At 39.1% G+C, this 14,072-nt stretch overlaps 1 protein-coding gene across 4 annotated transcripts in view; it reads right to left on the bottom strand.

The window, feature by feature from the left end:
• tnca (tenascin Ca) overlaps positions 1-14,072 on the bottom strand; it is a 57,386-nt gene that overhangs the window by 33,228 nt on the left and 10,086 nt on the right. For all 4 annotated transcript variants that reach the window (XM_026173187.1, XM_026173188.1, XM_026173189.1 and 1 more), the window contains exon 2: positions 2,729-2,929. The gene's annotated coding sequence lies outside the window, so the exon portion shown is untranslated. The remainder of the gene's footprint in view (positions 1-2,728; positions 2,930-14,072) is intronic.

The following is a 14,072-nucleotide window of genomic DNA, read 5'->3' as shown; positions in this document are numbered from 1 at the left end:
TTATTGTTACTTGTACTGAAGGAATGGTTCTAAAAAATTCTACTGCACTAATAGTAAATAGTTTTTTAGCCAGGAAGGATTGCAGAAAACGTGCAGCAAGCTGCATGAGGCAGCTGTGAAAGTGCAAAAGGCTCTGACATGGCACTCATATATCAGTAATTGTAAATTATGTGCACATTAACACTAACTTAAATTTTACATTTTAAATTTCAGACTTGAAATAACTTCAAAGGCTTTTTAAAAAGATAACTGCCAGCACATTTTTTCTTTTTTGTAACTTTTCAAAACCAGCGGAAACTTTGTTTATATAAGTGTGACCTGATGTTTTTGTTAAACTACTGAGAACGGTAGTGCTTACAGTACAACGCCAAGAACACATCATTCAGAGAAGCCCTGGGGTTGACCAAGGACATCTCCTTTGACTATGGGACATGGGAAGACAATTTAGAGAGAAAATTGAAATAAATATAACCTGTTCACTAAGCTATAATCCAGTTCCCGTAGCTTTAGTATCCTTTCCCCATGCTGGCAGCTAAAAGGGAACTTTCCCACGTGGAAAAGAGAAACTGGGAATGTTGGCCCTAGGCTGATCACATCTGTTTTGCCTAGTCAAACTGAAATAAAGGCAATGAGGTTCTCGTCTTATGTCCATATAATAGCTCAACATTTGGCGAGCCAAAAGTGCTACTGCATGCAGATTTAATGCTAAACACAAGCAACCATTAACAGATTGTATGTGTAGCAAGTCTGGACACAGTCCGTATGGAAAACATTTGTGGTTGACAGCTTTGTGTCAGGATTCAGTCAGTGGTCAACAAGAAACGAGTGCATCCAGTTGTTCATCTGTGATATATTAACATTTCTATTTTTTCCATACATTACAAAGTACAAAGCCCGATTCTCGACAGCATCAGAAACAGCTGGAAATCATCTCAGGAAAGGTAATTAGAGTAGTTAATGTAGCTGATACAGTAAGAGAAATAGCAGCACCTCATTAGCAGATTACAAAGTTTCCCACTGCAGCATGGCAGATATTATCCTGTGGGACCAAAAAGCAGTTTCACTGTGTCTGCAGGTGAGCCTGACTAGAATGCAGACTTTCAGCAATTTCAGTAGCAGTTACTCTGTCTCTGCAAAAATAAACATTTTTTAAAAAGTAATTTTTTTGATTTTGCATGCTCTTAAATGCAGATATGTGCTTTGTTATATATGTTAATAAATGGAGGAAATACTATGCAAGTGTCTAAATGTGTCATTTTAAATTAGTTAATCTGCTGTGAGTGAGTGAAGCGTGGGCATTTTACTGTTGTGCATGTTACCAGCAGATATTTCCTCCATGAACAGGCACGAACAGAAACAACCATCTGTGTCGGTCCCGCTTATTAGCAACATACCTGATTTTAGACAGTGTGGGAGATTTACAGTGTTAAAGTCTCACACTCTGACACAGTCACAGGCCTGAAACAGAGCCTGCAGTTATGTGATAGAAAACATAGATTTATTGATGTGTTGTATAAATTAACTTGTTGACTTTTAACCTAAAAGAAGGAAAGACTTTCATTAAACCCAGTTCACTGCTCTAGCTAACCTTCAGCTGCTCGAATGAATCCTGAAACTTGACAAAGAAAGACAGAAAAAGAAACAGGAACCAAAATATAATTTACATAAACTAAAGAGGCATGAGTTATGACCCCTGACTCTGTGTGTCAAAGTCATGTAGAGGGAAACAGTGTCGTATGAGCCCTCTGGGAGCTCCGGCTATTAAACCAGCTGTCCCTTTGACACGGACACCTTTCTCACTCGGCTGCACACAATCATCCCAGGACACACGGCACATAGCAGAGAAAATACAAAAAAATACTCTCCTAAATAGCTATAGCTGTATATGATGGGAAACAATGTGCCTTCTAGGTATGAGCTGAAGTAGCGTGGGTGAGGGGGATAAAACTGCACATCAGAGGAACTGAATGATTATAATCTCATTCAGCTGAAATATTCCTTTCTGCTGAATGTGGACTGGAACTGGTGATTCAAACCACACAAAGGATGAAACAGAAGTTAAAACCACTGACTTTGACTTAAATTTCAATTAAGCATAGCTAATGGACTGAGTGGTTGAAGGATGTAATTTTTTGATTTCTCTTTACCCATGCTGGCAACGTCACTAGCATCGCCTATTTTTCCTTTCATTTAATCTCAGTGGTGGAAAAATGATGCACGATGAAGTCTGAACTGCATTGCCCAGAGTAATATGATGAATCATCAGGCTGCAAACCTCACCAGACACAGGGATATTTGTGCATTTTTTTGGCCCCGTGCAGAAACACACACTCACACACACACACATAGCTGTTATTTTTATATTTTCTCCCAGTACTGATCTACAACCTGACAACATTTTTTGCAAGGGTCTCTTTTTGGCACAAAGTGCGCTGGCCATTCTACGGAGGCGATCAAAGCCTGGGATAACTCTTCCACATGTTCACTCCCACAGCAGTCAGTCATCACCGCTGCTCCCAGCACTGGCTGCTGTGTGAGTCTGACAGAGGAAGAAGTTGCAGTATACACCAAGAATGCACTTCCAATAAATAATAATTGTGCCTTTTGGTTCTGTAGTATGCGTCACTCGTGCAAGTTGACTACTTTCACTTAAAAACAAAAGGAAATGAGAAAACTGACCTTTCAAATAATTGTTTACTCAGAGAAATTCATAAATAGATCTTCTTACCTGTTTTTTTTGTCACAAGCCCCCACGGGTAACATGAGGTGCTCCTCCGGGTCTTCACAAATTTAGTGAAGCCAAGAAAAAAGATGATGCTTCGCTCTGTTGTGTCACTGCTCCGTCATACAGCCTCTCCAGCAAGGTGGCAGCTCTGTCAGTCCAGCTCTTTATCCTCCCTCACAGTTCACAGCTCAGGCTGGGGTTCAGCTGAAAGAGGGAGTAAGTGAAAAGCGGGAGACAGGGAGTGAGAAAGAGAGAGAGCGAGAGAGAGTGAGAGAGAAAGAGTGGGAGGAAATGTCTTTTAAAGTGTGAGGAGTGTTTAGGTCAGACTCCCATTGCTTTAAACCCGAGCCCTTAAATAGTCGTTTTCTCCCTCCCTTCACAGCCCCGTCTTCCCTCCCTCTGCTGTAACTGATGGATACAAGGGCTGGTCTGCTTCCTTTAAATGAGATGCCACTGTAGCCGGGAGTCATGACAGAGTGAGCGGTGCTTGTGGTTGTGTAGGGAAATTAGAGGGGAAAGCCAGGCAATAAGAAGAAAGTGAAGGAAGACCGTAGACAGCAGACAGACAGTAGCTTTCAACTAGACTCACTTTGCAATAATGATTTATGATTTTCTCATACATCATTAAGGCTGCAAAAATAAATCCCAATCTTTGCTCAGCATGCTCAAACTGTCATTTCATGTTACCCCTCCATCGTCAGTCTCCACTTATTTCCATGCTTCACTCTAATCCTCCTTGAAATACAAGTCTTTCTCCAGCTCTGTTAGAGTATTAAACCAAAGATGAGAAAAATCAACAAAATACATGATTTCTGATTAAATACTTTCGGTATCTATCCAATTCTATAATAAAGGTGATGGATAAAAGTCAAAATGAAACAGTGGAGGAAATCTCTTAAAGGAAGTGTTTTGCTACCATACACATATATTTCATATGAAGTCATTCATTTAACACATTTAACTGAATAGGTGAGAAACAAACATGTGTTAATGGAATTCATCTTGTATCTTGCAGTCACCACAGACAGGAATGCAATAACTGCAAGACTATAAATATATAAATATAATATAAACTATATAAAGACTAAATAACTGAAGCCCAGGGAGAGAAAAAGCAATGTGCCAGCATATGGAAGCAGCTTCCACAGTTTAATCTTAATATGATTAGATGAGGATAAGGGAAGAATCGGCTTAAATCTTTTAAGTGAGTCCGTGGGACTGTTAAGATATACAGTTTGCAGTCTGTTGTGAGTGGAACCTTTGAATGATAATGTTCTGAGTTTCTACTTGGACACATTCTGTGAAGACATGACAGAAATGGGTTACATCATACAAAGACTAAATTATTTAAAGGTTTTATTAGCAGCATGGCTGTAGGGATAGCTCACTGATACATTAGTCATGTCAGTCCAAAACAAAATATTGTATCTCAGTGATTATTGCTACTGCTGTTATTCCGACTCTAAACACCTCCACTATTGAGATTGGAGATTCTTTGACTTTCTATCAAACAGTTATGCTTTGGCAGCATCATTGTTTCACTATATGCCTAAATACGAACCTGTACCAGTCCATGAGTCGTTTGGTAACGGGCTGTGAGAGTTGAGGCACGGGTGTGAAATTTATGTTTTTTATGATTTGTATCATTTAAAAAAAAAATCATTTTTCATTTACTCGGTTTCCCTGGATTTTCCCCCTGTGTTATGTATAAATCTTCTTTTTTTTGGGTACTAGTACTGGTTTTATTTTGTTGTATTTATCTGCGACACTTTAAAGGCCAGAAAATATTGTCGGACATAAACCAGTCCGTGGCGCAAAAAAGCTTGGGGACCGCTGGTCTACACAACACTAAGCAGCACTTGAGGTCAGTGAGCTTTGAAATATATCTGTGCACAGTCAAGATCACGCATCTTTTAAATCCTACAAAGTGTATAAGAAAATGGTACTTAGGCTTGACTTTTGTAAACACTTTCCTAATGTCTTCACTCAGTAGCACCCATTATAGAATTTCTTTTTATGTTTCATTCTGAGTTTCAGAAAGACGTATCCGTAGGCTGCACAATTCATTTAAAATTTTAGCCACAATCACAGTTTTGCATTCCCACAATGAAAAGGCGATTTCCAAACAATATCTGAAATAGCCAGTGCAATCATTTTCCACTTGTCCAGTAAACACAGTGAGTGATAAGTACTCACTGGCAAAGCCTGTGCTGTAGGAAACACATTGCGGCGCAAATAAAGAGGCATCTCACAGGTGTTGAGTGCTTTGCTACGATTTTTTATTCACATCTATCATATAGGCTCAATTAATAGAGTGAAAGACTCTATTTTCCTGTAAGAAGACACACTTAAACTAGGTGAATGAACATGAAGACTCCTTTACAGGGACGTAGCACACTATAAAAATGAAAGCACTGTTTTCATGAGAACATGCAAAACTGTCAGAATCACCACAAAGACAGTGTCGTCTGCATATTTGAGAAGTGTCATGTTCTCCATGTTACAGGTTATATCGTTTGTGTTAATTGAGAATTTAAAAAAAAACACAAAACAGTTAGTGTGGATGAATGATAAATGGACTGATTCTTATGTAGCTCTTTCTACTCTCCCAGAGTACTCAAAGCACTCTATACTACGTGTCACATTCACCCAATCACACAAGCACTTTCTTCTAATATTTCTAACATTCATACACAGATGGATGCATCAGAGAGCAACTTAGGGTTAGTACCATGCCCAAGGGTACTTGGCATGCAGACTGGAGGAGCCAGGATCAAACCACAAACCTTCCGATCAGTAAATGACCTGCTCCACCGCCTGAGCTACAGCCAAGGAAGTAAATGGTTGATGGAGGCTCAATATCTGAGCAGTGGAGATTAACATCACTGTCTGCTACCTTTTTTCCTTCTTTTGTTTTTGTCTCTTGCCTGTCTTGACATAGACATTGTCATACTATTTCACATATAATGCAATAGCTGAAGTAACACAAAAAGAAAGGAATAAATAAACATAGTAAAGAGTCCCAAGAACAAGAGGAGCAAGAACAAGAGATTCTATGCAGGAGTTCTTGTGAAAGCAAAATGTGTTTGGCACCACCGTGCATTCAGATCGCAATTCTGATTGCAAACCTGCCAGATGGCACGGGATTCAAAAAAGGGGAAGAAAGGAAAAACACTTTCTGTCTGCTCATAGGATACCAGTTCTTTGTGAGTCTCTGCATGCTAGCAAGAAGCTAGTCATTGACCCTCCTGCCATCCTTTAAAAAACTCACACCCATCACCCTAGGGACCATTCTCAGCCACGCCATAAAAAGACCATATATCCATATTTTATTCCACTTTAAATTAGCCAACCTTGTAAAACTACTTCTCCCTGAAATATTCATGTAAAGTTTTAATTATATTTTCGTTGTTTTAACCCTTCAAATCCCAGTGTTATTACATGAGCGCCCTGTGTTATAAGCCCCAAAAACCAAAAAACGAAACTAAATATTTCCACAAAAAACCAGTTGAAGTAATATGTGATTGTCATTATAAGTAGGCCTTTAGATGGACCAAAGATTGGCACCAACATACATTTTGACCTGCCATTATTTTTTTTGCATTTTTTTTGCAATTTAAAAATTAAAACTTCAAGGCCCTGAGTCTTCATTGACATCCAAGAAAAGAAGAAAAAATAAAATCATATGATGATAATTTGGGGTTGAAAAATAGCGTTTATAATGGAAGTCAATGGGCAGAAAATGGTCCCCAGGGTGATGGGTGTGGGGATTTCTGCTGCTCAGCCATTTTAGGCTGATTTAAGGAATTCACACTGGAATATTAACATTGACAGGTAAAAACTATCCTGTGGCAAGTTTGGTTATATTCCACTGAACACAGTGGAAATGGCAGCCATTTAACACATAGCAGTGGCACAAAAAGGTCCCAAGAAGGCAGGAAGGTTAATAACTGAGAGTTGTGTTAAAGCCGAGTGTCTGCCAATCCCAGACCAGCAGTCAGATATTCAACGGGTAGCAAATGAGTTTGAAGGTTTGAAGCATTGCAGCCTCAATTTTACCCACAATTCAGTCCCCAAAGTCATCTTTGAGTCATAGAGTCACCTCAAGACGTTTTACTGTGCAAGTTAAATATCCTACAAATAAAAAAATGAAAAATCTAAATTTTGCAGATAAATTTTATATAAATTATATTTAAAAAATATGAAGGATGTTAGAGTCTGTTGATCCAGGTTCACCTCATCTTCTTTGTTACTGTGTTTAAATGAGATACTAGACTCATATTGATGTACAATAACATTTGGATAAATTATTTTTTTCATTGCAACTCAACATTGCTGCTTTTTCGTGTATAAATGAATTGTTGATTTGTGAGGCTTTTTTTTGCTTTTCTTACAACAGTGCAATACTATTACAGCTCCATATGGTGTTTACATTTCTGAACAAAATGTTAAATGTGATTTGAAACAGACATCTGCATTCTCCAAGCAAAACAAAACAAAATCCAGTCGATAAAGGTAGGTCTGGCTTTGTTGCTGAGAAGAAAAGGGAACCTCAGAGGGTTCAGTTAATGGACTAAAACCATAAACCCGGATTATTACAATGGCACAAAGTAGATTTGTCACTTTTCATTGCAGGACAGTCTGACAAGGAACAAGAAGACATGTCTGGACTTCAAGATCCTGTGATGCAAGGAAATATTTACATGTTCAACAGGAAGTTTAAATATATGCTGAAGAGAGTCCACTCACAGCCTGAGGAGAAACTCAATAAATCTATCAGCATTCATAAAATTAAATCTTCTCCCAAGCATAAAAAGGCCCCAGGGATTTGGTCTGAAGGGGAACCGTGCAGATGGACAAAATGTCTGTGGAATGAAGTAAATAGTTGACACTGTGGTCCCCTTTAATTTAAGACTGCACATGTGTTTCACATGTTCTACACACTGCAATACGGCTCATTTGGATCAGGCACAAACCATTTAACGTTTGGTAGCCGCTGCTACGGAAACTATAAACAAATGTCCGTTATGATTGCAACTGAAGAATGTCTGCCACCAATGGATCAAAACAGTTAAACAACCATGTGTCCGACTTCCAAGACGCCAACACAGCAGCTCTGTGAGGCTGTACTTAGGACCAGCTGTGCTTTGACTTAATGTTAATGTCAGCAGGCCAACACGTAATAACAATAATGCTCGTAATAACAATGCAAGGATGCTAATGTTTAGCAGGCACATAAAGTTCATCACTTCAGGTTATCATGTTAACAGTTGCTTACTCAAAGCATATTTGGCTTCTTTTTACTAGCTTAACCTAAATCAGTTAAAAATAAGCCAAGAGATCATCAAATGAATTTGTCCTCACAGTAACAATTATGATTTATCAGTAACAAACTTCATATTTGTTCTCTCAGAACCACAAATGGGAATCTCATGGTGGCTCAAAGAGAAAGGTCAGGGACCACAGTCACTAAATCACCCACTGAGGTCCAACCACAGCTGTTTATTGCAGTGCTTCCAAAGGTTTTTCAGTCTGGACTAACCAACTGACGGACAAGAGAACTGTCACCACAACAGCCACACCTACACAGCTTTAAATTATGCACGGCCATAACAACTCACAACATCATCACTTTGGTCAAATTATAGTATAGACGACACTAAGAACATGCTCTGAGCTTTAAGTAAATGTTCAGAATTCAGCTTAAAATTAAGGTTAAAAAAACAAATGAACAGCAGCTTACATGCACAGAAAGCATCCTGTGATTACTGGCTGAAGTACATAAAAACACTGGTTCCATGACAGAACAATAATCTGGTGTGATTTTGATTAATGCTATCATTTCTTTATTCAAAAAAGCCAAAACTATACAAGCTTCAGCTTCTCGGTTCAACTCATAAGATTAAATAAGTTTTGTTTTGGCATTGGTGGGTTTTTACATTTTTATGAGCTCTTCTGATTAACAAAAGCCGTCAGTCCTTAAGTGCCACATTTGCTGTGTGACAATAACATATTATCATTGTGTCCTTTGTGTGTGGCCTCCGACAAAACACACATCTAACTTTCTTTAGTATTATCAGCCGAAGAGTTAATTATAAAGATAATATTAACAATTACTATCTGGCTTTAGCTCATTAAATTTATGGTTCCTTTATTTCTCCTAGCATTACAAGATATGACTGGATGGGAGTTTTTTTTATGTATTATTATCTCTTCTTCAAATGACATGTTTTTTTCCTGCTTTAAGAAGTCACCAAAGACTGAACATTCATACTGACACGCTGCTCGGTCCAGTTCTCTATAATCTAAACAATGAAACTGGCATAAAGAGAAGCAAAATGTTTCCTGTCCCACCTTAAGACAGCGATGTAATCGCTGTCTTATGAACTGATTCCTCTGTCTTACCTAAAAGGAATCAGTTCATAAGTCTTAACTTGGAAACTGTAAAGATAAAACTACCATTAGCATTAAATTGGATCATATCGTAAAATGAACAACAAAGCAAATAAATGGTTAAGGAGTCACAATTTAAAACTGAAAGTGGACTACAGTGTGTCAAAATAATGCCATGATTAATTAAGTACTTTTTCTTTATGCAGTTATGCAGTGCAGTCGAAGAGCAGCATTTTCCTGATTTTACTAGCTAGCCTTAAACTCAGGCCAGTCACGCTACCAGTAAAGTTCAGCCTGAACCCCTACAGTCAGGGTCTGATTCACCACTGACTAAGATTAATGAGCAGTCCTCATTAGTGGTTCTTTCTAATTGCCTTGTTCCACTTTTGGAATATAGTTTATGCTGGATACCTTTGCTAATAAGGACACTATAATTTCAAAGTATAGACCAACCAAGAACAGACTTAGTCTGTTGACCTGACAAAGCCCCACATGTATATTTACACCTCACACAAATCCCTAAGTTTAATAGAAGTTGAAAAAACACCAAAAATAGATTCAACTATTCCAGAATTATTGCACTCAACATTTAAAGCCCTCTATCACTTTGTATCTATTCTAAACATTCTTATCAAAAAATTCTCTGATTCACTGAGACAAAAAACTAAACAAAACAATGTAACACGTTTAGTAGTGGTTTGTGAGATGATTGAGAGAATAGAATAGCCTTTACTGTCATTGTACAGAGTACAACGAAATTGGAGTGCCACTCCCTTGGTGCAAGTTTCAATAATAAATATAAATGTAAAATATAAAAAGTACAAAAAAAACAATCGTAAGTACTCAAACAATAGTATGTACATTATATACAGGATAGCAGCATTAATATAATGACAGTATGAATAGCAGCATAATATAATGACAGTGACGGTATGGGATAGGTTCAATTGTTTTTGTGCTTATTTACTACGGTGATAGCTCTGGGAAAGAAGCTATCCCTGAATCTGTTTGTCCTGGTTTTATGTGACCTGTACCGTCGGCCTGACGGTAATAGTTCAAACAGTTGGTTGCTGGGGTGAGAGTGGTCCTTGATGATATTGCCAGCTCTGCTGAGGTACCGAGAGTTTGCAGTGACCTCCAGGCTGGGCAGAGAGCAGCCAGTGAGCTTCTGGGCTGTGTTGATGACCCTCTGCAGTACTTTCCTGTCTGCAGCTGAGCACCCTGCATACCATGTTGTTATGCCGTACGTTAGGATGCTCTCTATGGTGGCTCTGTAAAATGTCACCAGCAGCCTCTCCTCCAGGTTGTTCCTCCTGAGCACTCTCAGAAAGTGGAGACGCTGCTGGGCCTTTTTAACCACCGCTGTAGTATTTGCAGTCCAGGAGAGGTCATCAGATATCTGCACGCCCAGAAACCTCATGGAGTGTACCCTCTCCACACAGCTCCCGTGAATGTAAAGTGGGGCCGGGTCTGCTCTGCCCTTCCTGAAGTCCAAGATAAGTTCTTTAGTTTTCGTGGTGTTCAGTTGGAGGTTGTTAACTGAACACCACTCAGTCAGTCTGTTGACCTCATCTCTGTAGTCCGACTCATCCCCCCTTGAGATGAGTCCAACCACTGTGGTGTCATCCACGAACTTTATGATGGTGTTTGAGAGATGGGTAGGGGAGCAGTCGGATGTGTAGAGCGTAAACAGGAGGGGACTCAAAACACATCCTTGTGGAGACCCGGTGCTGAGTGTGATGGTGCTGGACCGGTGGGGGCCGAGTCTGACAGACTGTGGTCTATAGAGGCTATAAAATGTTGAAATTGAGATACTGTGAGCCTACAAGTGGAATAATAAACAGCAAACACTGAAATAGTGCAATAAACAGCTCAGGCTGACACTGACTCTGAGCATCCCGTGGCTCTGTGGGCTGGAGATGTCCGTGGTCTCATCTTTTGGTCTTCCAAAGTCTTGTTTTTTTTAATCTATTTTAGCTGCGATGTTAGGAAGTCTTCTTGTTTAAGGCCTCCTTACGGAACAAAATAATCTAGAACATTTTATACTCTTTGTGATTCAGGTTGTTGCCAGTTTCAGTGTTTATGCTCTGTTACCAAGTTAAAGTCTAATATTCTGCTGAGCCGTATCTGTTTATCTAGACATCGGATTGTAAGGTTTTTTTCCAGAGGGGGTTTCCCGGATTTATAATCAACAAACTGTCAGTAACTCGTAAACATAGTGACATAGGGAAGCTTACTCTTTGATGACCTCATTAGTTTTATGATCCGCTATAACTCTTGCAGCCCAGTGACATTTGCAGGAAACATTTAATAAGCTCCATCTGCCATCAATTTATTTCATGACAACAGCTGGTTCATTCATGGCTAATATCAGAAGAATGACTTGGGAATTTCTAAGGTGAAATAATTGCAGGTAGGTGCTTGTAACAGCAGATGAACTGCAGGAAAAGGTAAATGCTGTTGGTTTGCAGCTCTAAAATTAAGCATCTAAAGACATAAAAACACTGTTTAATATTGCATCCTGTATTTATTATCATTATTATTATTATTATTATTATTATTATTATTATTATTATTATTATTATTATTATTATTATTATTATTATTATTATTATTAACACTGATGACAAGAGTGACAAGCCTCTATAAAAGATCCGTCCTCATGTGGCCACTGGATTCTCTACCGGCCATGTGCAGACAGTAAGCAGACCAGAGGTGTCAAAGCTCACATAAACATGAACTAATATGGCTCTGAAGGCATTACTAACCTCTTTTAGGTCACTCCTGAGGCTTGCCACAACATCTGCTGAGAGCAGCTTTAACTGACACTAAACTGACAGGCTGGATGGAGATCACCTCCCTTTGTTGTCTCATTGTAATAGCTCTAATGAGCTTCTGCTCCTCACAGATTAGAGGATCTGCAGGCCCAGACATTAGCGTAGTTGAAGGATTAATGACATGGGTCATTGATATGTCCTGAATGTACCAGCTGTGTTTGTCTGTGTGGAGCTGGTGCTTAATCAACCTCAGGGTCTGATAGGCTTACTGAGATCGGTGACCAGTCAGTCATCACTGCCGTTGTTGCAGTTATGATGAAATTACTAATCAATCCCTTTTCATCAAAGCAGTATTATTAAGTCAGATCACAGTGATACACAGTATCGATCCTCGGGCTGAGCTACAGGAGACTACAAGAAAAAATGAATTTCATAAAACAGTGGATACATATGCACATGTATGTAGCATTTGTTACACTGTCAAAAGAAATTAACTGTCAGCATCCCATATATTGTTATGTACAAAAATTATATTACACGACATCACACATAATTAGATCGCCTGGCAACTGCTTAGCAACCCAAAAATTATCATCTTCTTTTAATATTTACTACTTTGATGGCTGACATGGTTTTTGTTGGGTTTTGTTGGCTATCTTAACTTAATCATTATTCTTTCTTGTGGTTTTCGTGTTCATATTTTCCTTGATACTACATCTCTCCTTCATTTACGACAGGGTAGATGTTGCTCAGCAGGTATCATCTCCTCATTGGAAGGTTGGTGGTTTGAGTCCTGGCATGCCAACTAACTCTTGGGCAAGATACCAAACCCCGAAGTGCTTATTGAAGTGAAACAAAGTGCTCTGAATGAATCAAGTAGTGCTTCCCACTTTTCTTTGTCTCCGTGCTGTGATTAAGGTTTCGGTGTTTCTCGTCCCTCTGATTCCATAATTGTTTCCACTGGTGTCTGTTTCCTGTCCCTTTCTGCCCTGTGTTTGATTGTACTTACCGAAGGCCCCTAAAACCCGGTCCCCGTGTGTGTGTCTGTGTGTGTGTTTATAAGTTTGTGTGTGGTCTTGTCCCTTATCAGTTGTCAGATTAGCTGTTTGTTCTCCGTGTGTCTACCTCTCATGCCTCTTTGTTTACTTCGTGGATTCCATTATCAGTCAATAATTGATCACTTTTTCTTGTTTAACCTGCCTCTACATCCTGCACTTGGGTCCACTAACAAGATGTTTCAGCCCAAGTAAATGTAAATACACTTATGTGTGCTTAGATGTATGTACTGTATTTATTCTTACTGTCTAAAAATAGTAGCACATAATAGCACGTGTGGTGCATATGTTCTCCGGTTGCTGCTATAAAAATGGCATCCATGTAGTGCCCAAAATGTCTCACCAGCTGTCTGCACTTGTTCTCTATTAAGCCCACTGTGAAGATCACAAGCGAACAGGTCCAAACACAGCCTAAGAGTCCAGCCCGGTGTGCTGAGCTAAACCGCAGCATGCCATCATGTTCACAATGCTACAAAACTACTCTGACTTTAGGAATAGCATGCTTAGCAGCTACATGTCTGAACAAAATTTCATGGCAATCCATCCAATAGCTCACAGTCCCAGGAGTCATGGCATGACTAATAAAAACACGTCTAATCATACCAAATAATAAGTCTCAATTCAAATAGTCACTTATGACAGCTACTCCAATAAAACTACAGAGAAATACACATCTGCCGTTGCAGTCGACATCACCCGATTTCACTTCACTTTCATGTTTGATCAGTTTAGCTTCCTGAGTTAATGGTTTTACTGAGTTCTCGTTATTAAGGGAAAGAAAATATCTGCCAATTAAAACAGACAAAGAAGTACATGACATGCACCGACTGCATTAGGAATGTCTATTGTCACTGCTGCATGCCTCAGTGATCTCGCTGCTGTAAAGTTGAGATGTTCGGGGTTTATTAACCACAAAAAGAGATTTCTGAAAGCCACGGAGAAAATTGAGCAGCAGATATCATCATCCTCTGAGAAATTTAAAATGAAGTCATTACCGTAGGCTGCGGCTGCCATGATTGCTTTACTATAAATAACTTAATAATTCAAACAGTGACAAAGCACTGAATATCATTGCTTCTCTTTGATGTATTTTTCTGAAAATCACGAGCATGGATTATTCCA

This window comes from Astatotilapia calliptera, chromosome 7 (genome assembly GCF_900246225.1).
Source record: "Astatotilapia calliptera chromosome 7, fAstCal1.2, whole genome shotgun sequence".
Taxonomy (NCBI): Eukaryota; Metazoa; Chordata; class Actinopteri; order Cichliformes; family Cichlidae; genus Astatotilapia; species Astatotilapia calliptera.
This window is presented reverse-complemented; position numbering and strand designations above follow the sequence as displayed.